At 53.2% G+C, this 27582-nt stretch overlaps 2 non-coding genes and 8 pseudogenes across 2 annotated transcripts; all 10 read left to right on the top strand.

Annotated features, from left to right (window-relative positions):
• Nucleotides 1-399: 399 nt before the first annotated feature.
• On the top strand, nucleotides 400-501 carry LOC142729213 (U2 spliceosomal RNA; annotated as a pseudogene).
• Nucleotides 502-6060: 5559 nt separating this feature from the next.
• On the top strand, nucleotides 6061-6236 carry LOC142729262 (U2 spliceosomal RNA; annotated as a pseudogene).
• Nucleotides 6237-7518: 1282 nt separating this feature from the next.
• LOC142729211 (U2 spliceosomal RNA) lies at nucleotides 7519-7620 on the top strand (annotated as a pseudogene).
• Nucleotides 7621-13175: 5555 nt separating this feature from the next.
• Nucleotides 13176-13350, top strand: LOC142729260 (U2 spliceosomal RNA; annotated as a pseudogene).
• A 1282-nt stretch (nucleotides 13351-14632) lies between these two features.
• On the top strand, nucleotides 14633-14734 carry LOC142729210 (U2 spliceosomal RNA; annotated as a pseudogene).
• Nucleotides 14735-20276: 5542 nt separating this feature from the next.
• LOC142729265 (U2 spliceosomal RNA) lies at nucleotides 20277-20464 on the top strand. The gene has a single exon (XR_012878101.1). It is a non-coding gene; the product is annotated as a U2 spliceosomal RNA (small nuclear RNA).
• Nucleotides 20465-21746: 1282 nt separating this feature from the next.
• Nucleotides 21747-21816, top strand: LOC142729218 (U2 spliceosomal RNA; annotated as a pseudogene).
• A 753-nt stretch (nucleotides 21817-22569) lies between these two features.
• LOC142729276 (U2 spliceosomal RNA) lies at nucleotides 22570-22775 on the top strand (annotated as a pseudogene).
• Nucleotides 22776-24057: 1282 nt separating this feature from the next.
• On the top strand, nucleotides 24058-24248 carry LOC142729247 (U2 spliceosomal RNA). Its single transcript, XR_012878089.1, has one exon. It is a non-coding gene; the product is annotated as a U2 spliceosomal RNA (small nuclear RNA).
• Nucleotides 24249-25530: 1282 nt separating this feature from the next.
• LOC142729208 (U2 spliceosomal RNA) lies at nucleotides 25531-25632 on the top strand (annotated as a pseudogene).
• The last annotated feature ends 1950 nt before the right edge of the window (nucleotides 25633-27582 follow it).

Raw genomic sequence — 27582 nt, 5'->3', positions numbered from 1 at the left:
ATAAAAGCCTGGGCCCAGGCAGTGTTGTTCAGTGCTGCTCAGCAGGCAGCACAGGACTGGATTAAAGCTGATACAAGGTGTGAAGGAACAAGGGGTGGCTGTGGGCATGCACTTGCTGCCGCTGCCAGTGTTTATCTGCATGGCAGGAGGGCATTTGGGCGTTGCCAGGAAGGCGTTTTTATGTAGATTCCTCCTCTTTCAGCACTGCATTGTGGTGCAAGCAAAAGAAGCAAATCCTGTCTGGCTTCCTCTCCGGCCTTTATTCACCTCCCGCTTAGTAGCTGTAAATGTGTGTGAGCCTGCAGGGCCCCATGGAATTGCCTAGGAGTAGGCTGAATCGCTGCAAGGGGTGAACAGCAGTATGGGACAGGCTCGGGCAAGGCAAGGGCCGCTCGGGTTATCGCTTCTCGGCCTTTTGGCTAAGATCAAGTGTAGTATCTGTTCTTATCAGTCCTTGTAAGGATAGATAGCTCGGAGAACCACTGGGGGCTATAAACACTAGCTTAGCGATCCAAGAGCGTTCCAGACGAAGCCGGCGACGAACTGCGGAGAAGAACCAGCGAAGACGACGATCCAGAAGGGAGAAGCCGCCATCGGGGAAGAAGCTCCGGGAGATCGCTGCCGGGAAGAAGAAGGAGAACTGCGACAGAGACCTTCGGAGAAGAGCCGCTGCTGAAGGGGATCTTTGAAGAAGCTCGGCCGCAGAAGAAGCTCGACGAGGAACCGCTGCGGAAGAAATTTCGTGGAAGAACCTCGGCCAGCAAGGAGAAGATTTGCATAGCTCCGCCCCCTTCGGGAAAGAGCTATCGAAGATCCTCCCCAAGCGACAGGAACAGCTGGAAGAAGCCATGGCCTCAACCAGCAACCCTGCCACCCAGAAGAAGAAGGCTGATGGACCAGGTGAGCCGGCCCACGCCAGGACATCTCCTCCTGAAGCCTCCTCAAGCCAACAGGCCACCAGGAAGCCGAACCAGGCTGCTCCAACCCTGGAGCCCTGGATGAAGCAGACGGTGGCCCTGAAGCTGAAGGAGGTGGACGGGAGAGTGCCGGACATGACGGAAGAAGTGTTCTGCCAGAAGATGCTCCTGGACCAGGGCTTCGCTAAGCCGGAGACCATCAGCATCCAGGCCTTCATGACCGGGATGTTCTTCGTGACCTTCGCTTCGATCAACATCTGCAGAAGGTACTGGGAGATGGTGAAAGCGGCGAGGCCTGAATCCCCTTTCTCTCGCTTTGTGGGCAACTGCCCTGTCCAAAGAGAGGAAAGGCGGGTGACGGTCTCAATGCGGAACCCACACACCCCCGGCAAAGACATCACCACGCTCCTGAAGCGGTTCTGCACAGTGGTGAGGGAACCCACCCACATCCTGAACGGACTCGGCTTCTGGACTGGCAAGTGGTCGGTAATCGTCCGACTGAACAAGGATTCCAGCGCGGAAGACGGCCTCCAACACCTGCCCCAGTCATTCTCGCTGGGCAACTCCTACGGCCTCATCTACTACCCGGACATGCCGCAGATCTGCAGGAGATGCAGCAAGAAGGGTCATTCGGTGAAGGACTGCAAGGAGGACGCCTGCAAGAACTGCCGGGTAACAGGACACGAGACCAAAGACTGCCCGAAACGGACAATGTGCAACCTCTGCGGACAAGCAGCCCACTCCTACAAGGACTGCCCGAAGAGGGATCGATCCTGGGCAACTGTAGCGGCGAAAGCTCCGGCCAGAGGGAACCCCGCCCCAGCCGGAGCTCCAGCGGCGCAGAAGACCGGGAATAAGAAGGATGGTAAGAAGACGACAGTCCCTCCCCCCCGTCTCCCGGCCCTCCCTCGCCCTACCCTTCCCACCCCCCCTCGCCCGGCCCTCCCCACCCCCCCGTCCCCAACCCCTGTCACCCCCACTGAGGCTCTCACCTTCTCCTACCCACCCATCTCAGTGGTCCTGTCACCTGCACCTCTCCCAACCCAGCCTCCCTTCTCCCCAGCTCCAGCAGCACTAACATCTTCCCCTCCAGCTGCTGGAGTCCTCTCCCTGGAGGATTTTCCCCCTCTTGTCTCCTCAGGTGCCATCCAGAGGAAGAGAAAGGTGAGGGACAGCCCAGCTGCTGAGTCCTCAAAGCGACAAGTCGTGGAAATCTGCGAAGATTCCCTTGCGCAGCAGGAGGAAATGGAGCAGATGGTGGAGGAACTCGTGTCTGAACCTGAGGTCATCGACTTCACAACAGACATCCAGGTGGCTACAATCCTGGAACAATTTTTGTCAGAGGGCCTGCTGGATCTTTCGGACCCGCCAGGAGAGGAGGATCCGCCCGACCGGACTGGTAACTAAGGTGTATCGTTTGCACTAACCTTCTTTATTCTCCCCCATGGCTGCTAAACTTAACATCTTTAGCCTCAATGTGAGGAGTGTTAGAGATAGGACTAGATGTCAGATGGTGCTAACTTTTCTTTCCAAGCAGTCGAGTGATGTATTTATGCTGCAGGAATGTACTCTCCCCTCTTCCAGGTCATACCATCATCTGGCCAGGCAGTGGACCCATGGCCCGTCCTACTGGTCTGGTGGGGGCGACTGTAAGTCTGCAGGGGTTGCCATCCTGATTAGGGGAAGCGTATTTACTGTTGACTCTGTCCAGGAGCTCGCCTGCGGCCGCTTGTTGGTCGTAGACGGTTCCTGGGCAGGAGAGCCGATTAGGCTCATCAACGTGTACGCTCCCCCTATGAAGGCTGAGCGCCTGGAACTATTCCAGACCCTGCGGACCCAGCTCGCCACCACTAGGGCAGTGGTGATGGCCGGGGACTTCAACTGCCCCATCGAAGAGGATGGACGAAGTTCCGGCACTTCAATCAAACTGGATGTCAGTTCCAAACTGCTTATCGAGATGGTAACCGAAGCATCCTTGCAGGACGTTGTGGGCTCCATGGGGATTGGCTCTGTGAACTATTCATGGAGCCGACCCGATGGCTCACTTCGTTCTCGGATTGACTTTGTGTTCACCTCCCGGGCAGTCAAGCAGCATGGGCACTCCATGGTCCCCTGCTTCTTCTCTGACCACAGGGCCATTCTCTTCCAGGGTGCCATCGGCCACGGTTTTCCTCCCGGCCCTGGCTCCTGGAAGCTGAATTGTGCCCTGCTGGAAAGAGAGGAGGTACTGGCGGAACTTAGAGACGCCTATATTGTTTGGAGGAATGATAAAGTTTTCTTTGACAAAACCTGTGACTGGTGGGAATATGTTAAAGTTGAATTTCGTTGTTTCTTTCAGGCAAAAAGTCGTCAACAGGCGTGTGAGAGGAAGAGAGACTTCAGAGAGATGCAGCGTCAGCTGCGATCCCTGCAAGACCTCCTTCAATGCGGCTGGGACGTCAGGAAGGAGCTGGAGGAAGCCAAAAAGGGCCTGAAAAGGCACTTTGAGGAGGAATCCAAGCGAATTGTCTTTCGTTCCAAGGTGGAGAACCTGGAGAAGGGTGAGAAATGTAACTCGTTCTTTTTCAGGAAACTCCATGCCGGCCACACGCCCCTGAAGGAACTTCGAGATGAGACCGGAAACATGCATTCTGGGAAGAAGGAGGTGATGGGAGTCGTCACAGACTACTACCGAAGCCTCTACTCCCGGAAAACCACTGACCCCGAAGCCGCCGATAAATTCCTGTCAGGTATCACTAATCATCTTGATCCTGCAGGTACGGAGGCTATGGATGTACCCCTGACGGTGGAGGAACTGCTCTCTGCCGCTAAATCCTTCAGACCCGGCAGGACCCCGGGCAGTGATGGTCTCCCAGCAGAGCTCTATGTAGCGCTGGGGGACTTGATCAGTCCGGACCTGCTGGAGCTCTATGAGGAGATGGTGGTGGAGGGTAGAATGCCACCGTCCTTGAGAGAAGGCATGATCACGATCTTGTATAAGCGGAAGGGGGAGAGATGTGACCTGAAAAACTGGCGTCCCATCTCTCTCCTGAACGTGGACTACAAGATCCTCGCCAAAGTATTGGCCAACAGACTGAAGGTTGTCATCGGACAGATCATCGGATCGGACCAAACCTGCGGCATTCCTGGCCGTAGGGTGGCCGACAGTCTTGCCCTGGTGAGGGACACGGTGCATTACATGCAAAGCCGCCGTACACACGCGGCCCTGGTCAGTCTGGATCAGGAGAAGGCTTTTGACCGGGTCTCTCACGAATTCATGGGTAAGGCTCTGCGTAGGCTGCGGCTTGGCAGGTTGTTCTGTTTGTATGTTAACCTGATGTATTGCGACATTTACAGCTCGGTGCTGGTGAACGGCTGGAAGACTGACCCCTTTCCTGTATCGTCGGGGGTTAGACAAGGCTGTCCTCTTTCACCTCTCCTTTTTGTTTGTGTTATAGAGCTCTTCGCAGAGGCTATCCGGCAGAATGGAGAGATCAGAGGGATCACCGCACCAGGTCCAGGACACTTCGAGGTCAAATGCTCGCTGTACATGGACGACGTGACCGTCTTCTGCGCTGACCAGAGTTCGGTGACTGCACTCGTCCAGACCTGTGAGGAGTTCGGACGCGCTTCAGGGGCAAAAGTCAACTGCGGGAAGTCGGAAGCCATGCTCTTCGGAAAGTGGTACCTGCCTTCTCCTGCCTCCTTCCCGTTTACTATCAAGCCGGACTTCATCAAAATTCTGGGAGTCTGGTTCGGTAAGGAAGGTGCAGCCCTAAAGTCGTGGGAAGAACGCTTGGCCAAAGTCAACCAAAGGATCGGACTGTGGAGCCTCAGACAACTCACTATTGAGGGCAAAGCAATGGTCCTGCGTAACGAAGTCTTGCCTGTGCTACAATACACTGCACAGGCATGGCCCCCTCTTGCCACCGTCTCGAGGGCCATTACCAGGACTGTGTTTCGCTTCATCTGGGGCTCGAAAATGGACAGAGTAAAGCGGACTGTTATGTACAAGGAGCCCCGCAAAGGTGGGAAGGGTATACCCGACATTCCCACTCTGCTGCGGATCGCTTTTGTATGTGACTGTGTTCGTAGGACTCTGAGGACAGCAAACGGCTCTGCGGGCAAGGCCATGTCCCGCTACTTCCTCCTTCCCCTCTGGCGAGGTTTTGGCTGGGACAAGTGGGACAGCTCCTTCCCTTACAACTGGCACGCTCCCTGGTTCTACGGAGATGTCGTCCGGTTCGTGAGGGAGCATCAACTGGAGGGTCTTAAGCCCGACTTGTGGAAACCTAAGACGATCCACAAGCACATCAGAGCAAAGGACTCACTGGAGTCTGTTCCAGGGCTTCATGCCGACACGTTGGAGACTGTTTGGACTAACGTGTCATCTGGCAGGTTGACCAACGGGCACAAGGACATTTCATGGATAGCCATCCAGGGAGGACTGCCTCTTAGGTCATTCATGCATGCCCGCAACCTGTGCAAGACCCGGTACTGCCCCAGGTGCCCCTTCACGGAGGAAACATCTTTGCACATTTTCTGGCAGTGCCCCTTTGCACAGGGTCTGTTGAAAGCCTTGGAACATGAACTCAAGGACTCAGTACCCAGGAACAGACTGTCGTACCGCTCGGTACTTTATGGACTATTTCCTGGGAATACCACGGATGGAGCAATCCAGGAAGCCTGGCGCCTTATGAACTGCTTTAAGGACGCTATATGGTTTGCCAGGAACCGTCTGATTTTGCGGAGAGAGAGTGTGTCCGTCCAGGACTGCCGCAGGCTGATCCACAGCCTGCTCAGAGACTATTCCACCTGGGACAGCCCGGACGTCGATGAGGAAGAGGACTGATACTCCCCTTCCCCCCACTCTCCCTTCTTGTGTGTTGTCTTTCAATAAAGCTTCGGGCCTGTGATTTCCCCCTTCCCTATCCCCTCCTACCCACTCCCCTATCCCATCACTTGTCTGTAATGCTTTGTTGTTTGGCTTTAGTGAATGCAAGAATGTTAGTGTAGCATGTGGTGTAATGTATAGCATAGGCTAGCCTGTACTGTGTATTATACTGTCATGTTATGTTTGACGACTGTTATTATTTATTATTTGCTGCTTCATGGCTTGCGCTGCGTCGCAGTAATGTTTGTATGATGACGATTGATTGTCAATAAAGCATTTTTCAATCAAAAAAATCTGTTCTTATCAGTTTAATATCTGATACGTCCCCTATCTGGGGACCATATATTAAATGGATTTTTAGAACAGGGAGATGGAAATAGAGCTTGCTCTGTCCACTCCACGCATTGACCTGGTATTGCAGTATTTCCAGGACCGGTGCACCCTTCCCTTATGTGTTGACTAAAATCAGATTCCAAAAGTGTTTTTTCTCTTTGCCATTGTTTCTGTCTTTCTGAAGGGATCTCCCCTTTTAATCCCATTATTTCAACACCTGTTGGACAATGCATTTGTACAGTCATGTGTGATAATGAGCTCATTTATTAAATGCAATTAATGAATACATTGCCACCTCTTGTTGTGTGTGTGTGTGTGTGTGTCTTCTGTGTTTCTGTGTTTCCGGCATTTCACATTGGAACAGCTCATTCACCTTCCTTGTCTTCTCTCCGCCCTCCCTCCCTCCCTCCTAGGTAAGTTAAAGAGCTGCACCTGAGCCAGCCACTGATTGATGCAGCACCACAGTCAAATAGTGGAGTGGAGTGGAGTAGGGGAACAGCAAACAGCCATTAAAGCAGCCAGCCGCCTACCCGCCACAATGGACCTACCTGTGTACACTAGGTGGATGTGATGGAATGTACTGTCGTCCCTACATTTCAAGAAGAAGTAAGAATTGCAGTTGCAACAAACCCTTGCTTGCCTACAAAGAGAGCAGCAATTTGGATTTGTTACTATGTTACCTGGAAGAATAACAAACTGTGCAAGGATGGAGGTTGTAGGAGCAAAGAGAAGTTGTCTGTAAAGTTGGTGGATGCCTATTTTCCATTTTGCAGTCCCTTGTCTCCCTCTTGTGGCCTCCTGGAGGCAAATAAATGTGCAAAAAAAAGACAGCCTGGCGGCCGGCTGTTGCAGTGTTGCCCTCTCAGGCAACACTGAGTGACTGACTGAGCCTCACAGTCTTATATAAAGTTCAGACGGAACTTTGCACGTGTCATAGTGGAGCCCTCAGGATTCCAGAGCCAGCTTTCTGACATCATAATGGGGCCTGCCTCAGAGATAAAAGCCTGGGCCCAGGCAGTGTTGTTCAGTGCTGCTCAGCAGGCAGCACAGGACTGGATTAAAGCTGATACAAGGTGTGAAGGAACAAGGGGTGGCTGTGGGCATGCACTTGCTGCCGCTGCCAGTGTTTATCTGCATGGCAGGAGGGCATTTGGGCGTTGCCAGGAAGGCGTTTTTATGTAGATTCCTCCTCTTTCAGCACTGCATTGTGGTGCAAGCAAAAGAAGCAAATCCTGTCTGGCTTCCTCTCCGGCCTTTATTCACCTCCCGCTTAGTAGCTGTAAATGTGTGTGAGCCTGCAGGGCCCCATGGAATTGCCTAGGAGTAGGCTGAATCGCTGCAAGGGGTGAACAGCAGTATGGGACAGGCTCGGGCAAGGCAAGGGCCGCTCGGGTTATCGCTTCTCGGCCTTTTGGCTAAGATCAAGTGTAGTATCTGTTCTTATCAGTCCTTGTAAGGATAGATAGCTCGGAGAACCACTGGGGGCTATAAACACTAGCTTAGCGATCCAAGAGCGTTCCAGACGAAGCCGGCGACGAACTGCGGAGAAGAACCAGCGAAGACGACGATCCAGAAGGGAGAAGCCGCCATCGAGGAAGAAGCTCCGGGAGATCGCTGCCGGGAAGAAGAAGGAGAACTTCGGAGAAGAGCCGCTGCTGAAGGGGATCTTCGAAGAAGCTCGGCCGCAGAAGAAGAAGCTCGACGAGGAACCGCTGCGGAAGAAATTTCGTGGAAGAACCTCGGCCAGCAAGGAGAAGATTTGCATAGCTCCGCCCCCTTCGGGAAAGAGCTATCGAAGATCCTCCCCAAGCGACAGGAACAGCTGGAAGAAGCCATGGCCTCAACCAGCAACCCTGCCACCCAGAAGGAGAAGGCTGATGGACCAGGTGAGCCGGCCCAGGCCAGGACATCTCCTCCTGAAGCCTCCTCAAGCCAACAGGCCACCAGGAAGCCGAACCAGGCTGCTCCAACCCTGGAGCCCTGGATGAAGCAGACGGTGGCCCTGAAGCTCAAGGAGGTGGACGGGAGAGTGCCGGACATGACGGAAGAAGTGTTCTGCCAGAAGATGCTCCTGGATCAGGGCTTCGCTAAGCCGGAGACCATCAGTATCCAGGCCTTCATGACCGGGATGTTCTTCGTGACCTTCGCTTCGATCAACATCTGCAGAAGGTACTGGGAGATGGTGAAAGCGGCGAGGCCTGAATCCCCTTTCTCTCGCTTTGTGGGCAACTGCCCTGTCCAAAGAGAGGAAAGGCGGGTGACGGTCTCAATGCGGAACCCACACACCCCCGGCAAAGACATCACCACGCTCCTGAAGCGGTTCTGCACAGTGGTGAGGGAACCCACCCACATCCTGAACGGACTCGGCTTCTGGACTGGCAAGTGGTCGGTAATCGTCCGACTGAACAAGGATTCGAGCGCGGAAGACGGCCTCCAGCACCTGCCCCAGTCATTCTCGCTGGGCAACTCCTACGGCCTCATCTACTACCCGGACATGCCGCAGATCTGCAGGAGATGCAGCAAGAAGGGTCATTCGGTGAAGGACTGCAAGGAGGACGCCTGCAAGAACTGCCGGGTAACAGGACACGAGACCAAAGACTGCCCGAAACGGACAATGTGCAACCTCTGCGGACAAGCAGCCCACTCTTACAAGGACTGCCCGAAGAGGGATCGATCCTGGGCAACTGTAGCAGCGAAAGCTCCAGCCAGAGGGAACCCCGCCCCAGCCAGAGCTCCAGCGGCACAGAAGACCGGGAAAAAGAAGGATGGTAAGAAGACGACAGTCCCTCCCCCCCCTCTCCCGGCCCTCCCTCGCCCTACCCTTCCCACCCTCCCTCGCCCGGCCCTCCCCACCCCCCCGTCCCCAACCCCTGTCACCCCCACTGAGGCTCTCACCTTCTCCTACCCACCCATCTCAGTGGTCCTGTCACCTGCACCTCTCCCAACCCAGCCTCCCTTCTCCCCAGCTCCAGCAGCACTAACATCTTCCCCTCCAGCTGCTGGAGTCCTCTCCCTGGAGGATTTTCCCCCTCTTGTCTCCTCAGGTGCCATCCAGAGGAAGAGAAAGGTGAGGGACAGCCCAGCTGCTGAGTCCTCAAAGAGACAAGTCGTGGAAATCTGCGAAGATTCCCTTGCGCAGCAGGAGGAAATGGAGCAGATGGTGGAGGAACTCGTGTCTGAACCTGAGGTCATCGACTTCACAACAGACATCCAGGTGGCTACAATCCTGGAACAATTTTTGTCAGAGGGCCTGCTGGATCTTCCGGACCCGCCAGGCTCCAGAGAGGAGGATCCGCCCGACCGGACTGGTAACTAAGGTGTATCGTTTGCACTAACCTTCTTTATTCTCCCCCATGGCTGCTAAACTTAACATCTTTGGCCTCAATGTGAGGAGTGTTAGAGATAGGACTAGATGTCAGATGGTGCTAACTTTTCTTTCCAAGCAGTCGAGTGATGTATTTATGCTGCAGGAATGTACTCTCCCCTCTTCCAGGTCATACCATCATCTGGCCAGGCAGTGGACCCATGGCCCGTCCTACTGGTCTGGTGGGGGCGACTGTAAGTCTGCAGGGGTTGCCATCCTGATTAGGGGAAGCGTATTTACTGTTGACTCTGTCCAGGAGCTCGTCTGCGGCCGCTTGTTGGTCGTAGACGGTTCCTGGGCGGGAGAGCCGATTAGGCTCATCAACGTGTACGCTCCCCCTATGAAGGCTGAGCGCCTGGAACTATTCCGGACCCTGCGGACCCAGCTCGCCACCACTAGGGCAGTGGTGATGGCCGGGGACTTCAACTGCCCCATCGAAGAGGATGGACGAAGTTCCGGCACTTCAATCAAGCTGGATGTCAGTTCCAAACTGCTTATCGAGATGGTAACCGAAGCATCCTTGCAGGACGTTGTGGGCTCCATGGGGATCGGCTCTGTGAACTATTCATGGAGCCGACCCGATGGCTCACTTCGTTCTCGGATTGACTTTGTGTTCACCTCCCGGGCAGTCAAGCAGCATGGGCACTCCATGGTCCCCTGCTTCTTCTCTGACCACAGGGCCATTCTCTTCCAGGGTGCCATCGGCCACGGTTTTCCTCCCGGCCCTGGCTCCTGGAAGCTGAATTGTGCCCTGCTGGAAAGAGAAGAGGTACTGGCGGAACTTAGAGACGCCTATATTGTTTGGAGGAATGATAAAGTTTTCTTTGACAAAACCTGTGACTGGTGGGAATATGTTAAAGTTGAATTTCGTTGTTTCTTTCAGGCAAAAAGTCGTCAACAGGCGTGTGAGAGGAAGAGAGACTTCAGAGAGATGCAGCGTCAGCTGCGATCCCTGCAAGACCTCCTTCAATGCGGCTGGGACGTCAGGAAGGAGCTGGAGGAAGCCAAAAAGGGCCTGAAAAAGCACTTTGAGGAGGAATCCAAGCGAATTGTCTTTCGTTCCAAGGTGGAGAACCTGGAGAAGGGTGAGAAATGTAACTCGTTCTTTTTCAGGAAACTCCATGCCGGCCACACGCCCCTGAAGGAACTCCGAGATGAGACCGGAAACATGCATTCTGGGAAGAAGGAGGTGATGGGAGTCGTCACAGACTACTACCGAAGCCTCTACTCCCGGAAAACCACTGACCCCGAAGCCGCCGATAAATTCCTGTCAGGTATCACTAATCATCTTGATCCTGCAGGTACGGAGGCTATGGACGTACCCCTGACGGTGGAGGAACTGCTCTCTGCCGCTAAATCCTTCAGACCCGGCAGGACCCCGGGCAGTGATGGTCTCCCAGCAGAGCTCTATGTAGCGCTGGGGGACTTGATCTGTCCGGACCTGCTGGAGCTCTATGAGGAGATGGTGGTGGAGGGTAGAATGCCACCGTCCTTGAGAGAAGGCATGATCACGATCTTGTATAAGCGGAAGGGGGAGAGATGTGACCTGAAAAACTGGCGTCCCATCTCTCTCCTGAACGTGGACTACAAGATCCTCGCCAAAGTATTGACCAACAGACTGAAGGTTGTCATCGGACAGATCATCGGATCGGACCAAACCTGCGGCATTCCTGGCCGTAGGGTGGCCGACAGTCTTGCCCTGGTGAGGGACACGGTGCATTACATGCAAAGCCGCCGTACACACGCGGCCCTGGTCAGTCTGGATCAGGAGAAGGCTTTTGACCGGGTCTCTCACGAATTCATGGGTAAGGCTCTGCGTAGGCTGCGGCTTGGCAGGTTGTTCTGTTTGTATGTTAACCTGATGTATTGCGACATTTACAGCTCGGTGCTGGTGAACGGCTGGAAGACTGACCCCTTTCCTGTATCGTCGGGGGTTAGACAAGGCTGTCCTCTTTCACCTCTCCTTTTTGTTTGTGTTATAGAGCTCTTCGCAGAGGCTATCCGGCAGAATGGAGAGATCAGAGGGATCACCGCACCAGGTCCAGGACACTTCGAGGTCAAATGCTCGCTGTACATGGACGACGTGACCGTCTTCTGCGCTGACCAGAGTTCGGTGACTGCACTCGTCCAGACCTGCGAGGAGTTCGGACGCGCTTCAGGGGCAAAAGTCAACTGCGGGAAGTCGGAAGCCATGCTCTTCGGAAAGTGGTACCTGCCTTCTCCTGCCTCCTTCCCGTTTACTATCAAGCCGGACTTCATCAAAATTCTGGGAGTCTGGTTCGGTAAGGAAGGTGCAGCCCTAAAGTCGTGGGAAGAACGCTTGGCCAAAGTCAACCAAAGGATCGGACTGTGGAGCCTCAGACAACTCACTATTGAGGGCAAAGCAATGGTCCTGCGTAACGAAGTCTTGCCTGTGCTACAATACACTGCACAGGCATGGCCCCCTCTTGCAACGGTCTCGAGGGCCATTACCAGGACTGTGTTTCGCTTCATCTGGGGCTCGAAAATGGACAGAGTAAAGCGGACTGTTATGTACAAGGAGCCCCGCAAAGGTGGGAAGGGTATACCCGACATTCCCACTCTGCTGCGGATCGCTTTTGTATGTGACTGTGTTCGTAGGACTCTGAGGACAGCAAACGGCTCTGCGGGCAAGGCCATGTCCCGCTACTTCCTCCTTCCCCTCTGGCGAGGTTTTGGCTGGGATAAGTGGGACAGCTCCTTCCCTTACAACTGGCACGCTCCCTGGTTCTACGGAGATGTCGTCCGGTTTGTGAGGGAGCATCAACTGGAGGGTCTTAAGCCCGACTTGTGGAAACCTAAGACGATCCACAAGCACATCAGAGCAAAGGACTCACTGGAGTTTGTTCCAAGGCTTCATGCCGACACGTTGGAGACTGTTTGGACTAACGTGTCATCTGGCAGGTTGACCAACGGGCACAAGGACATTTCATGGATGGCCATCCAGGGAGGACTGCCTCTTAGGTCATTCATGCATGCCCGCAACCTGTGCAAGACCCGGTACTGCCCCAGGTGCCCCTTCACGGAGGAAACATCTTTGCACATTTTCTGGCAGTGCCCCTTTGCACAGGGTCTGTTGAAAGCCTTGGAACACGAACTCAAGGACTCAGTTCCCAGGAACAGACTGTCGTACCGCTCGGTACTTTATGGACTATTTCCTGGGAATACCACGGATGGAGCAATCCAGGAAGCCTGGCGCCTTATGAACTGTTTTAAGGACGCTATATGGTTCGCCAGGAATCGTCTGATTTTGCGGAGAGAGAGTGTGTCCGTCCAGGACTGCCGCAGGCTGATCCACAGCCTGCTCAGAGACTATTCCACCTGGGACAGCCCGGACGTCGATGAGGAAGAGGACTGATACTCCCCTTCCCCCCACTCTCCCTTCTTGTGTGTTGTCTTTCAATAAAGCTTCGGGCCTGTGATTTCCCGCTTCCCTATCCCCCCCTACCCACTCCCCTATCCCATCACTTGTCTGTAATGCTTTGTTGTTTGGCTTTAGTGAATGCAAGAATGTTAGTGTAGCATGTGGTGTAATGTATAGCATAGGCTAGCCTGTACTGTGTATTATACTGTCATGTTATGTTTGACGACTGTTATTATTTATTATTTGCTGCTTCATGGCTCGCGCTGCGTCGCAGTAATGTTTGTATGATGACGATTGATTGTCAATAAAGCATTTTTCAATCAAAAAATCTGTTCTTATCAGTTTAATATCTGATACGTCCCCTATCTGGGGACCATATATTAAATGGATTTTTAGAACAGGGAGATGGAAATAGAGCTTGCTCTGTCCACTCCACGCATTGACCTGGTATTGCAGTATTTCCAGGACCGGTGCACCCTTCCCTTATGTGTTGACTAAAATCAGATTCCAAAAGTGTTTTTTCTCTTTGCCATTGTTTCTGTCTTTCTGAAGGGATCTCCCCTTTTAATCCCATTATTTCAACACCTGTTGGACAATGCATTTGTACAGTCATGTGTGATAATGAGCTCATTTATTAAATGCAATTAATGAATACATTGCCACCTCTTGTTGTGTGTGTGTGTGTGTGTGTCTTCTGTGTTTCTGTGTTTCCGGCATTTCACATTGGAACAGCTCATTCACCTTCCTTGTCTTCTCTCCGCCCTCCCTCCCTCCCTCCTAGGTAAGTTAAAGAGCTGCACCTGAGCCAGCCACTGATTGATGCAGCACCACAGTCAAATAGTGGAGTGGAGTGGAGTAGGGGAACAGCAAACAGCCATTAAAGCAGCCAGCCGCCTACCCGCCACAATGGACCTACCTGTGTACACTAGGTGGATGTGATGGAATGTACTGTCGTCCCTACATTTCAAGAAGAAGTAAGAATTGCAGTTGCAACAAACCCTTGCTTGCCTACAAAGAGAGCAGCAATTTGGATTTGTTACTATGTTACCTGGAAGAATAACAAACTGTGCAAGGATGGAGGTTGTAGGAGCAAAGAGAAGTTGTCTGTAAAGTTGGTGGATGCCTATTTTCCATTTTGCAGTCCCTTGTCTCCCTCTTGTGGCCTCCTGGAGGCAAATAAATGTGCAAAAAAAAGACAGCCTGGCGGCCGGCTGTTGCAGTGTTGCCCTCTCAGGCAACACTGAGTGACTGACTGAGCCTCACAGTCTTATATAAAGTTCAGACGGAACTTTGCACGTGTCATAGTGGAGCCCTCAGGATTCCAGAGCCAGCTTTCTGACATCATAATGGGGCCTGCCTCAGAGATAAAAGCCTGGGCCCAGGCAGTGTTGTTCAGTGCTGCTCAGCAGGCAGCACAGGACTGGATTAAAGCTGATACAAGGTGTGAAGGAACAAGGGGTGGCTGTGGGCATGCACTTGCTGCCGCTGCCAGTGTTTATCTGCATGGCAGGAGGGCATTTGGGCGTTGCCAGGAAGGCGTTTTTATGTAGATTCCTCCTCTTTCAGCACTGCATTGTGGTGCAAGCAAAAGAAGCAAATCCTGTCTGGCTTCCTCTCCGGCCTTTATTCACCTCCCGCTTAGTAGCTGTAAATGTGTGTGAGCCTGCAGGGCCCCATGGAATTGCCTAGGAGTAGGCTGAATCGCTGCAAGGGGTGAACAGCAGTATGGGACAGGCTCGGGCAAGGCAAGGGCCGCTCGGGTTATCGCTTCTCGGCCTTTTGGCTAAGATCAAGTGTAGTATCTGTTCTTATCAGTCCTTGTAAGGATAGATAGCTCGGAGAACCACTGGGGGCTATAAACACTAGCTTAGCGATCCAAGAGCGTTCCAGACGAAGCCGGCGACGAACTGCGGAGAAGAACCAGCGAAGACGACGATCCAGAAGGGAGAAGCCGCCATCGGGGAAGAAGCTCCGGGAGATCGCTGCCGGGAAGAAGAAGGAGAACTTCGGAGAAGAGCCGCTGCTGAAGGGGATCTTCGAAGAAGCTCGGCCGCAGAAGAAGAAGCTCGACGAGGAACCGCTGCGGAAGAAATTTCGTGGAAGAACCTCGGCCAGCAAGGAGAAGATTTGCATAGCTCCGCCCCCTTCGGGAAAGAGCTATCGAAGATCCTCCCCAAGCGACAGGAACAGCTGGAAGAAGCCATGGCCTCAACCAGCAACCCTGCCACCCAGAAGAAGAAGGCTGATGGACCAGGTGAGCCGGTCCAGGCCAGGACATCTCCTCCTGAAGCCTCCTCAAGCGAACAGGCCACCAGGAAGCCGAACCAGGCTGCTCCAACCCTGGAGCCCTGGATGAAGCAGACGGTGGCCCTGAAGCTGAAGGAGGTGGACGGGAGAGTGCCGGACATGACGGAAGAAGTGTTCTGCCAGAAGATGCTCCTGGACCAGGGCTTCGCTAAGCCGGAGACCATCAGCATCCAGGCCTTCATGACCGGGATGTTCTTCGTGACCTTCGCTTCGATCAACATCTGCAGAAGGTACTGGGAGATGGTGAAAGCGGCGAGGCCTGAATCCCCTTTCTCTCGCTTTGTGGGCAACTGCCCTGTCCAAAGAGAGGAAAGGCGGGTGACGGTCTCAATGCGGAACCCACACACCCCCGGCAAAGACATCACCACGCTCCTGAAGCGGTTCTGCACAGTGGTGAGGGAACCCACCCACATCCTGAACGGACTCGGCTTCTGGACTGGCAAGTGGTCGGTAATCGTCCGACTGAACAAGGATTCGAGCGCGGAAGACGGCCTCCAGCACCTGCCCCAGTCATTCTCGCTGGGCAACTCCTACGGCCTCATCTATTACCCGGACATGCCGCAGATCTGCAGGAGATGCAGCAAGAAGGGTCATTCGGTGAAGGACTGCAAGGAGGACGCCTGCAAGAACTGCCGGGTAACAGGACACGAGACCAAAGACTGCCCGAAACGGACAATGTGCAACCTCTGCGGACAAGCAGCCCACTCTTACAAGGACTGCCCGAAGAGGGATCGATCCTGGGCAACTGTAGCAGCGAAAGCTCCAGCCAGAGGGAACCCCGCCCCAGCCAGAGCTCCAGCGGCACAGAAGACCGGGAAAAAGAAGGATGGTAAGAAGACGACAGTCCCTCCCCCCCCTCTCCCGGCCCTCCCTCGCCCTACCCTTCCCACCCTCCCTCGCCCGGCCCTCCCCACCCCCCCGTCCCCAACCCCTGTCACCCCCACTGAGGCTCTCACCTTCTCCTACCCACCCATCTCAGTGGTCCTGTCACCTGCACCTCTCCCAACCCAGCCTCCCTTCTCCCCAGCTCCAGCAGCACTAACATCTTCCCCTCCAGCTGCTGGAGTCCTCTCCCTGGAGGATTTTCCCCCTCTTGTCTCCTCAGGTGCCATCCAGAGGAAGAGAAAGGTGAGGGACAGCCCAGCTGCTGAGTCCTCAAAGCGACAAGTCGTGGAAATCTGCGAAGATTCCCTTGCGCAGCAGGAGGAAATGGAGCAGATGGTGGAGGAACTCGTGTCTGAACCTGAGGTCATCGACTTCACAACAGACATCCAGGTGGCTACAATCCTGGAACAATTTTTGTCAGAGGGCCTGCTGGATCTTCCGGACCCGCCAGGCTCCAGAGAGGAGGATCCGCCCGACCGGACTGGTAACTAAGGTGTATCGTTTGCACTAACCTTCTTTATTCTCCCCCATGGCTGCTAAACTTAACATCTTTAGCCTCAATGTGAGGAGTGTTAGAGATAGGACTAGATGTCAGATGGTGCTAACTTTTCTTTCCAAGCAGTCGAGTGATATATTTATGCTGCAGGAATGTACTCTCCCCTCTTCCAGGTCATATCATCACCTGGCCAGGCAGTGGACCCATGGCCCGTCCTACTGGTCTGGTGGGGGCGACTGTAAGTCTGCGGGGGTTGCCATCCTGATTAGGGGAGGCGTATTTACTGTTGACTCTGTCCAGGAGCTCGTCTGCGGCCGCTTGTTGGTCGTAGACGGTTCCTGGGCAGGAGAGCCGATTAGGCTCATCAACGTGTACGCCCCCCCTATGAAGGCTGAGCGCCTGGAACTATTCCAGACCCTGCGGACCCAGCTCGCCACCACTAGGGCAGTGGTGATGGCCGGGGACTTCAACTGCCCCATCGAAGAGGATGGACGAAGTTCCGGCACTTCAATCAAGCTGGATGTCAGTTCCAAACTGCTTATCGAGATGGTAACCGAAGCATCCTTGCAGGACGTTGTGGGCTCCATGGGGATCGGCTCTGTGAATTATTCATGGAGCCGACCCGATGGCTCACTTCGTTCTCGGATTGACTTTGTGTTCACCTCCCGGGCAGTCAAGCAGCATGGGCACTCCATGGTCCCCTGCTTCTTCTCTGACCACAGGGCCATTCTCTTCCAGGGTGCCATCGGCCACGGTTTTCCTCCCGGCCCTGGCTCCTGGAAGCTGAATTGTGCCCTGCTGGAAAGAGAGGAGGTGCTGGCGGAACTTAGAGACGCCTATATTGTTTGGAGGAATGATAAAGTTTTCTTTGACAAAACCTGTGACTGGTGGGAATATGTTAAAGTTGAATTTCGTTGTTTCTTTCAGGCAAAAAGTCGTCAACAGGCGTGTGAGAGGAAGAGAGACTTCAGAGAGATGCAGCGTCAGCTGCGATCCCTGCAAGACCTCCTTCAATGCGGCTGGGACGTCAGGAAGGAGCTGGAGGAAGCCAAAAAGGGCCTGAAAAGGCACTTTGAGGAGGAATCCAAGCGAATTGTCTTTCGTTCCAAGGTGGAGAACCTGGAGAAGGGTGAGAAATGTAACTCGTTCTTTTTCAGGAAACTCCATGCCGGCCACACGCCCCTGAAGGAACTCCGAGATGAGACCGGAAACATGCATTCTGGGAAGAAGGAGGTGATGGGAGTCGTCACAGACTACTACCGAAGCCTCTACTCCCGGAAAACCACTGACCCCGAAGCCGCCGATAAATTCCTGTCAGGTATCACTAATCATCTTGATCCTGCAGGTACGGAGGCTATGGATGTACCCCTGACGGTGGAGGAACTGCTCTCTGCCGCTAAATCCTTCAGACCCGGCAGGACCCCGGGCAGTGATGGTCTCCCAGCAGAGCTCTATGTGGCGCTGGGGGACCTGATCTGTCCGGACCTGCTGGAGCTCTATGAGGAGATGGTGGTGGAGGGTAGAATGCCACCGTCCTTGAGAGAAGGCATGATCACGATCTTGTATAAGCGGAAGGGGGAGAGATGTGACCTGAAAAACTGGCGTCCCATCTCTCTCCTGAACGTGGACTACAAGATCCTCGCCAAAGTATTGGCCAACAGACTGAAGGTTGTCATCGGACAGATCATCGGATCGGACCAAACCTGCGGCATTCCTGGCCGTAGGGTGGCCGACAGTCTTGCCCTGGTGAGGGACACGGTGCATTACATGCAAAGCCGCCGTACACACGCGGCCCTGGTCAGTCTGGATCAGGAGAAGGCTTTTGACCGGGTCTCTCACGAATTAATGGGTAAGGCTCTGCGTAGGCTGCGGCTTGGCAGGTTGTTCTGTTTGTATGTTAACCTGATGTATTGCGACATTTACAGCTCGGTGCTGGTGAACGGCTGGAAGACTGACCCCTTTCCTGTATCGTCGGGGGTTAGACAAGGCTGTCCTCTTTCACCTCTCCTTTTTGTTTGTGTTATAGAGCTCTTCGCAGAGGCTATCCGGCAGAATGGAGAGATCAGAGGGATCACCGCACCAGGTCCAGGACACTTCGAGGTCAAATGCTCGCTGTACATGGACGACGTGACCGTCTTCTGCGCTGACCAGAGTTCGGTGACTGCACTCGTCCAGACCTGCGAGGAGTTCGGACGCGCTTCAGGGGCAAAAGTCAACTGCGGGAAGTCGGAAGCCATGCTCTTCGGAAAGTGGTACCTGCCTTCTCCTGCCTCCTTCCCGTTTACTATCAAGCCGGACTTCATCAAAATTCTGGGAGTCTGGTTCGGTAAGGAAGGTGCAGCCCTAAAGTCGTGGGAAGAACGCTTGGCCAAAGTCAACCAAAGGATCGGACTGTGGAGCCTCAGACAACTCACTATTGAGGGCAAAGCAATGGTCCTGCGTAACGAAGTCTTGCCTGTGCTACAATACACTGCACAGGCATGGCCCCCTCTTGCAACGGTCTCGAGGGCCATTACCAGGACTGTGTTTCGCTTCATCTGGGGCTCGAAAATGGACAGAGTAAAGCGGACTGTTATGTACAAGGAGCCCCGCAAAGGTGGGAAGGGTATACCCGACATTCCCACTCTGCTGCGGATCGCTTTTGCATGTGACTGTGTTCGTAGGACTCTGAGGACAGCAAACGGCTCTGCGGGCAAGGCCATGTCCCGCTACTTCCTCCTTCCCCTCTGGCGAGGTTTTGGCTGGGACAAGTGGGACAGCTCCTTCCCTTACAACTGGCACGCTCCCTGGTTCTACGGAGATGTTGTCCGGTTTGTGAGGGAGCATCAACTGGAGGGTCTTAAGCCCGACTTGTGGAAACCTAAGACGATCCACAAGCACATCAGAGCAAAGGACTCACTGGAGTTTGTTCCAGGGCTTCATGCCGACACGTTGGAGACTGTTTGGACTAACGTGTCATCTGGCAGGTTGACCAATGGGCACAAGGACATTTCATGGATGGCCATCCAGGGAGGACTGCCTCTTAGGTCATTCATGCATGCCCGCAACCTGTGCAAGACCCGGTACTGCCCCAGGTGCCCCTTCACGGAGGAAACATCTTTGCACATTTTCTGGCAGTGCCCCTTTGCACAGGGTCTGTTGAAAGCCTTGGAACATGAACTCAAGGACTCAGTACCCAGGAACAGACTGTCGTACCGCTCGGTACTTTATGGACTATTTCCTGGGAATACCACGGATGGAGCAATCCAGGAAGCCTGGCGCCTTATGAACTGCTTTAAGGACGCTATATGGTTTGCCAGGAACCGTCTGATTTTGCGGAGAGAGAGTGTGTCCGTCCAGGACTGCCGCAGGCTGATCCACAGCCTGCTCAGAGACTATTCCACCTGGGACAGCCCGGACGTCGATGAGGAGGAGGACTGATACTCCCCTTCCCCCCACTCTCCCTTCTTGTGTGTTGTCTTTCAATAAAGCTTCGGGCCTGTGATTTCCCCCTTCCCTATCCCCTCCTACCCACTCCCCTACCCCATCACTTGTCTGAAATGCTTTGTTGTTTGGCGTTAGTGAATGCAAGAATGTTAGTGTAGCATGTGGTGTAATGTATAGCATAGGCTAGCCTGTACTGTGTATTATACTGTCATGTTATGTTTGACGACTGTTATTATTTATTATTTGCTGCTTCATGGCTTGCGCTGCGTCGCAGTAATGTTTGTATGATGACGATTGATTGTCAATAAAGCAATTTTCAATCAAAAAATCTGTTCTTATCAGTTTAATATCTGATACGTCCCCTATCTGGGGACCATATATTAAATGGATTTTTAGAACAGGGAGATGGAAATAGAGCTTGCTCTGTCCACTCCACGCATTGACCTGGTATTGCAGTATTTCCAGGACCGGTGCACCCTTCCCTTATGTGTTGACTAAAATCAGATTCCAAAAGTGTTTTTTCTCTTTGCCATTGTTTCTGTCTTTCTGAAGGGATCTCCCCTTTTAATCCCATTATTTCAACACCTGTTGGACAATGCATTTGTACAGTCATGTGTGATAATGAGCTCATTTATTAAATGCAATTAATGAATACATTGCCACCTCTTGTTGTGTGTGTGTGTGTGTGTGTCTTCTGTGTTTCTGTGTTTCCGGCATTTCACATTGGAACAGCTCATTCACCTTCCTTGTCTTCTCTCCGCCCTCCCTCCCTCCCTCCTAGGTAAGTTAAAGAGCTGCACCTGAGCCAGCCACTGATTGATGCAGCACCACAGTCAAATAGTGGAGTGGAGTGGAGTAGGGGAACAGCAAACAGCCATTAAAGCAGCCAGCCGCCTACCCGCCACAATGGACCTACCTGTGTACACTAGGTGGATGTGATGGAATGTACTGTCGTCCCTACATTTCAAGAAGAAGTAAGAATTGCAGTTGCAACAAACCCTTGCTTGCCTACAAAGAGAGCAGCAATTTGGATTTGTTACTATGTTACCTGGAAGAATAACAAACTGTGCAAGGATGGAGGTTGTAGGAGCAAAGAGAAGTTGTCTGTAAAGTTGGTGGATGCCTATTTTCCATTTTGCAGTCCCTTGTCTCCCTCTTGTGGCCTCCTGGAGGCAAATAAATGTGCAAAAAAAAGACAGCCTGGCGGCCGGCTGTTGCAGTGTTGCCCTCTCAGGCAACACTGAGTGACTGACTGAGCCTCACAGTCTTATATAAAGTTCAGACGGAACTTTGCACGTGTCATAGTGGAGCCCTCAGGATTCCAGAGCCAGCTTTCTGACATCATAATGGGGCCTGCCTCAGAGATAAAAGCCTGGGCCCAGGCAGTGTTGTTCAGTGCTGCTCAGCAGGCAGCACAGGACTGGATTAAAGCTGATACAAGGTGTGAAGGAACAAGGGGTGGCTGTGGGCATGCACTTGCTGCCGCTGCCAGTGTTTATCTGCATGGCAGGAGGGCATTTGGGCGTTGCCAGGAAGGCGTTTTTATGTAGATTCCTCCTCTTTCAGCACTGCATTGTGGTGCAAGCAAAAGAAGCAAATCCTGTCTGGCTTCCTCTCCGGCCTTTATTCACCTCCCGCTTAGTAGCTGTAAATGTGTGTGAGCCTGCAGGGCCCCATGGAATTGCCTAGGAGTAGGCTGAATCGCTGCAAGGGGTGAACAGCAGTATGGGACAGGCTCGGGCAAGGCAAGGGCCGCTCGGGTTATCGCTTCTCGGCCTTTTGGCTAAGATCAAGTGTAGTACCTGCTCAAGCTTTGGTTAGTAATCATCCCTGCCGGTGGTACGTGGGCCATCGTAGGGGGATGACAGAACGCCGAGGTGAGGGCAGGGAACCACAACGGTCATCGCTCTGGTGTACGCATTTGGTTTAAAGGTACCATTTGTAGGTGACCAGGCGACCGCCGGATCGAGGTCATTAGGCCGGGTAGTTTGGAAGCCCGAGTTGCTATGTGCCCCAGGGCTGGTGACCCTGGGGTGCCCTAACTCACTGGGGGTGGGATCCCACTGAGTGAAGGCACACTTGCACGCACTCTCTTTCACGCTATATGAGCACACACCTTTATTCTCCCGGCCTTCTGGCTGGGAGATGAGGAATTTTTTTTATACCTGGCGGATGTCCAGGCTGTATCACAGCGCACATCCACTTATTTAATTTTGTTTTTCACTGTGTGTTTGTCACGTTTGTCACAAGGATTTTGGGATGCGGTGCCCTTTTGGGACCCTCCTGAGGTCTAGGGGGAAAATGTGTGGCCTTCTGGTTCCTTTTTCCCCTGCAACCCGGCCTCCCTTCTTCGGAGGGGAGGTGCAACTAGGATGCAGGCTCCTAGGTGGACACTGGGGTGGCAGCCCAGGTAGAAGCCTAGGAGTGTGTTTGGGTCTCCCTAAGCTTCGGCGAGGGGGGACCATCGATCCTTGATCCTCTAGGCCTATGGTTTGGAGGGTCAGGGAATGGTTATGCGGGGCCTCTCTCTTTTAAGAGAAGGGCTGCGATAGACCGCATCCTTGTGCACTTTTTGTGTGGCACCTCTGCACTTTTTATGCACTTGAAAAAAAAAAAAAAAAAAAAAAAAAAAAAAAAAATCTGTTCTTATCAGTTTAATATCTGATACGTCCCCTATCTGGGGACCATATATTAAATGGATTTTTAGAACAGGGAGATGGAAATAGAGCTTGCTCTGTCCACTCCACGCATTGACCTGGTATTGCAGTATTTCCAGGACCGGTGCACCCTTCCCTTATGTGTTGACTAAAATCAGATTCCAAAAGTGTTTTTTCTCTTTGCCATTGTTTCTGTCTTTCTGAAGGGATCTCCCCTTTTAATCCCATTATTTCAACACCTGTTGGACAATGCATTTGTACAGTCATGTGTGATAATGAGCTCATTTATTAAATGCAATTAATGAATACATTGCCACCTCTTGTTGTGTGTGTGTGTGTGTGTGTCTTCTGTGTTTCTGTGTTTCCGGCATTTCACATTGGAACAGCTCATTCACCTTCCTTGTCTTCTCTCCGCCCTCCCTCCCTCCCTCCTAGGTAAGTTAAAGAGCTGCACCTGAGCCAGCCACTGATTGATGCAGCACCACAGTCAAATAGTGGAGTGGAGTGGAGTAGGGGAACAGCAAACAGCCATTAAAGCAGCCAGCCGCCTACCCGCCACAATGGACCTACCTGTGTACACTAGGTGGATGTGATGGAATGTACTGTCGTCCCTACATTTCAAGAAGAAGTAAGAATTGCAGTTGCAACAAACCCTTGCTTGCCTACAAAGAGAGCAGCAATTTGGATTTGTTACTATGTTACCTGGAAGAATAACAAACTGTGCAAGGATGGAGGTTGTAGGAGCAAAGAGAAGTTGTCTGTAAAGTTGGTGGATGCCTATTTTCCATTTTGCAGTCCCTTGTCTCCCTCTTGTGGCCTCCTGGAGGCAAATAAATGTGCAAAAAAAAGACAGCCTGGCGGCCGGCTGTTGCAGTGTTGCCCTCTCAGGCAACACTGAGTGACTGACTGAGCCTCACAGTCTTATATAAAGTTCAGACGGAACTTTGCACGTGTCATAGTGGAGCCCTCAGGATTCCAGAGCCAGCTTTCTGACATCATAATGGGGCCTGCCTCAGAGATAAAAGCCTGGGCCCAGGCAGTGTTGTTCAGTGCTGCTCAGCAGGCAGCACAGGACTGGATTAAAGCTGATACAAGGTGTGAAGGAACAAGGGGTGGCTGTGGGCATGCACTTGCTGCCGCTGCCAGTGTTTATCTGCATGGCAGGAGGGCATTTGGGCGTTGCCAGGAAGGCGTTTTTATGTAGATTCCTCCTCTTTCAGCACTGCATTGTGGTGCAAGCAAAAGAAGCAAATCCTGTCTGGCTTCCTCTCCGGCCTTTATTCACCTCCCGCTTAGTAGCTGTAAATGTGTGTGAGCCTGCAGGGCCCCATGGAATTGCCTAGGAGTAGGCTGAATCGCTGCAAGGGGTGAACAGCAGTATGGGACAGGCTCGGGCAAGGCAAGGGCCGCTCGGGTTATCGCTTCTCGGCCTTTTGGCTAAGATCAAGTGTAGTATCTGTTCTTATCAGTTTAATATCTGATACGTCCCCTATCTGGGGACCATATATTAAATGGATTTTTAGAACAGGGAGATGGAAATAGAGCTTGCTCTGTCCACTCCACGCATTGACCTGGTATTGCAGTATTTCCAGGACCGGTGCACCCTTCCCTTATGTGTTGACTAAAATCAGATTCCAAAAGTGTTTTTTCTCTTTGCCATTGTTTCTGTCTTTCTGAAGGGATCTCCCCTTTTAATCCCATTATTTCAACACCTGTTGGACAATGCATTTGTACAGTCATGTGTGATAATGAGCTCATTTATTAAATGCAATTAATGAATACATTGCCACCTCTTGTTGTGTGTGTGTGTGTGTGTGTCTTCTGTGTTTCTGTGTTTCCGGCATTTCACATTGGAACAGCTCATTCACCTTCCTTGTCTTCTCTCCGCCCTCCCTCCCTCCCTCCTAGGTAAGTTAAAGAGCTGCACCTGAGCCAGCCACTGATTGATGCAGCACCACAGTCAAATAGTGGAGTGGAGTGGAGTAGGGGAACAGCAAACAGCCATTAAAGCAGCCAGCCGCCTACCCGCCACAATGGACCTACCTGTGTACACTAGGTGGATGTGATGGAATGTACTGTCGTCCCTACATTTCAAGAAGAAGTAAGAATTGCAGTTGCAACAAACCCTTGCTTGCCTACAAAGAGAGCAGCAATTTGGATTTGTTACTATGTTACCTGGAAGAATAACAAACTGTGCAAGGATGGAGGTTGTAGGAGCAAAGAGAAGTTGTCTGTAAAGTTGGTGGATGCCTATTTTCCATTTTGCAGTCCCTTGTCTCCCTCTTGTGGCCTCCTGGAGGCAAATAAATGTGCAAAAAAAAGACAGCCTGGCGGCCGGCTGTTGCAGTGTTGCCCTCTCAGGCAACACTGAGTGACTGACTGAGCCTCACAGTCTTATATAAAGTTCAGACGGAACTTTGCACGTGTCATAGTGGAGCCCTCAGGATTCCAGAGCCAGCTTTCTGACATCATAATGGGGCCTGCCTCAGAGATAAAAGCCTGGGCCCAGGCAGTGTTGTTCAGTGCTGCTCAGCAGGCAGCACAGGACTGGATTAAAGCTGATACAAGGTGTGAAGGAACAAGGGGTGGCTGTGGGCATGCACTTGCTGCCGCTGCCAGTGTTTATCTGCATGGCAGGAGGGCATTTGGGCGTTGCCAGGAAGGCGTTTTTATGTAGATTCCTCCTCTTTCAGCACTGCATTGTGGTGCAAGCAAAAGAAGCAAATCCTGTCTGGCTTCCTCTCCGGCCTTTATTCACCTCCCGCTTAGTAGCTGTAAATGTGTGTGAGCCTGCAGGGCCCCATGGAATTGCCTAGGAGTAGGCTGAATCGCTGCAAGGGGTGAACAGCAGTATGGGACAGGCTCGGGCAAGGCAAGGGCCGCTCGGGTTATCGCTTCTCGGCCTTTTGGCTAAGATCAAGTGTAGTATCTGTTCTTATCAGTCCTTGTAAGGATAGATAGCTCGGAGAACCACTGGGGGCTATAAACACTAGCTTAGCGATCCAAGAGCGTTCCAGACGAAGCCGGCGACGAACTGCGGAGAAGAACCAGCGAAGACGACGATCCAGAAGGGAGAAGCCGCCATCGGGGAAGAAGCTCCGGGAGATCGCTGCCGGGAAGAAGAAGGAGAACTGCGACAGAGACCTTCGGAGAAGAGCCGCTGCTGAAGGGGATCTTTGAAGAAGCTCGGCCGCAGAAGAAGCTCGACGAGGAACCGCTGCGGAAGAAATTTCGTGGAAGAACCTCGGCCAGCAAGGAGAAGATTTGCATAGCTCCGCCCCCTTCGGGAAAGAGCTATCGAAGATCCTCCCCAAGCGACAGGAACAGCTGGAAGAAGCCATGGCCTCAACCAGCAACCCTGCCACCCAGAAGAAGAAGGCTGATGGACCAGGTGAGCCGGCCCAGGCCAGGACATCTCCTCCTGAAGCCTCCTCAAGCCAACAGGCCACCAGGAAGCCGAACCAGGCTGCTCCAACCCTGGAGCCCTGGATGAAGCAGACGGTGGCCCTGAAGCTGAAGGAGGTGGACGGGAGAGTGCCGGACATGACGGAAGAAGTGTTCTGCCAGAAGATGCTCCTGGACCAGGGCTTCGCTAAGCCGGAGACCATCAGCATCCAGGCCTTCATGACCGGGATGTTCTTCGTGACCTTCGCTTCGATCAACATCTGCAGAAGGTACTGGGAGATGGTGAAAGCGGCGAGGCCTGAATCCCCTTTCTCTCGCTTTGTGGGCAACTGCCCTGTCCAAAGAGAGGAAAGGCGGGTGACGGTCTCAATGCGGAACCCACACACCCCCGGCAAAGACATCACCACGCTCCTGAAGCGGTTCTGCACAGTGGTGAGGGAACCCACCCACATCCTGAACGGACTCGGCTTCTGGACTGGCAAGTGGTCGGTAATCGTCCGACTGAACAAGGATTCCAGCGCGGAAGACGGCCTCCAACACCTGCCCCAGTCATTCTCGCTGGGCAACTCCTACGGCCTCATCTACTACCCGGACATGCCGCAGATCTGCAGGAGATGCAGCAAGAAGGGTCATTCGGTGAAGGACTGCAAGGAGGACGCCTGCAAGAACTGCCGGGTAACAGGACACGAGACCAAAGACTGCCCGAAACGGACAATGTGCAACCTCTGCGGACAAGCAGCCCACTCCTACAAGGACTGCCCGAAGAGGGATCGATCCTGGGCAACTGTAGCGGCGAAAGCTCCGGCCAGAGGGAACCCCGCCCCAGCCAGAGCTCCAGCGGCGCAGAAGACCGGGAATAAGAAGGATGGTAAGAAGACGACAGTCCCTCCCCCCCGTCTCCCGGCCCTCCCTCGCCCTACCCTTCCCACCCTCCCTCGCCCGGCCCTCCCCACCCCCCCGTCCCCAACCCCTGTCACCCCCACTGAGGCTCTCACCTTCTCCTACCCACCCATCTCAGTGGTCCTGTCACCTGCACCTCTCCCAACCCAGCCTCCCTTCTCCCCAGCTCCAGCAGCACTAACATCTTCCCCTCCAGCTGCTGGAGTCCTCTCCCTGGAGGATTTTCCCCCTCTTGTCTCCTCAGGTGCCATCCAGAGGAAGAGAAAGGTGAGGGACAGCCCAGCTGCTGAGTCCTCAAAGCGACAAGTCGTGGAAATCTGCGAAGATTCCCTTGCGCAGCAGGAGGAAATGGAGCAGATGGTGGAGGAACTCGTGTCTGAACCTGAGGTCATCGACTTCACAACAGACATCCAGGTGGCTACAATCCTGGAACAATTTTTGTCAGAGGGCCTGCTGGATCTTTCGGACCCGCCAGGAGAGGAGGATCCGCCCGACCGGACTGGTAACTAAGGTGTATCGTTTGCACTAACCTTCTTTATTCTCCCCCATGGCTGCTAGACTTAACATCTTTAGCCTCAATGTGAGGAGTGTTAGAGATAGGACTAGATGTCAGATGGTGCTAACTTTTCTTTCCAAG

Source organism: Rhinoderma darwinii, unplaced genomic scaffold (genome assembly GCF_050947455.1).
Source record: "Rhinoderma darwinii isolate aRhiDar2 unplaced genomic scaffold, aRhiDar2.hap1 Scaffold_716, whole genome shotgun sequence".
Classification (NCBI taxonomy): domain Eukaryota; kingdom Metazoa; phylum Chordata; class Amphibia; order Anura; family Rhinodermatidae; genus Rhinoderma; species Rhinoderma darwinii.
This window is presented reverse-complemented; position numbering and strand designations above follow the sequence as displayed.